Consider the following 207-nt stretch of genomic DNA (forward strand, 5'->3'; position numbering starts at 1 on the left):
AGAGCCTGGACTGGCGCATGTATGGTAGGTGCAGGGTCAGGGTCCCCTCATGCCCCCATCATCTGGAATTGTTACCCCCAGAGCTCACCCCAACCCAAGGACAAGGGTCCCATTGGTGCATTCAACCCCACCAATTTGCACCAAGTCCTGGGAGCACAGCGACTCCTCATCTCCTGCCTCAGTTTCTCTTCCAACCCCTCGGTGCCA

The sequence above is a fragment of the Mesitornis unicolor genome, unplaced genomic scaffold (genome assembly GCF_000695765.1).
Source record: "Mesitornis unicolor isolate BGI_N332 unplaced genomic scaffold, ASM69576v1 scaffold34636, whole genome shotgun sequence".
Taxonomy (NCBI): Eukaryota; Metazoa; Chordata; class Aves; order Mesitornithiformes; family Mesitornithidae; genus Mesitornis; species Mesitornis unicolor.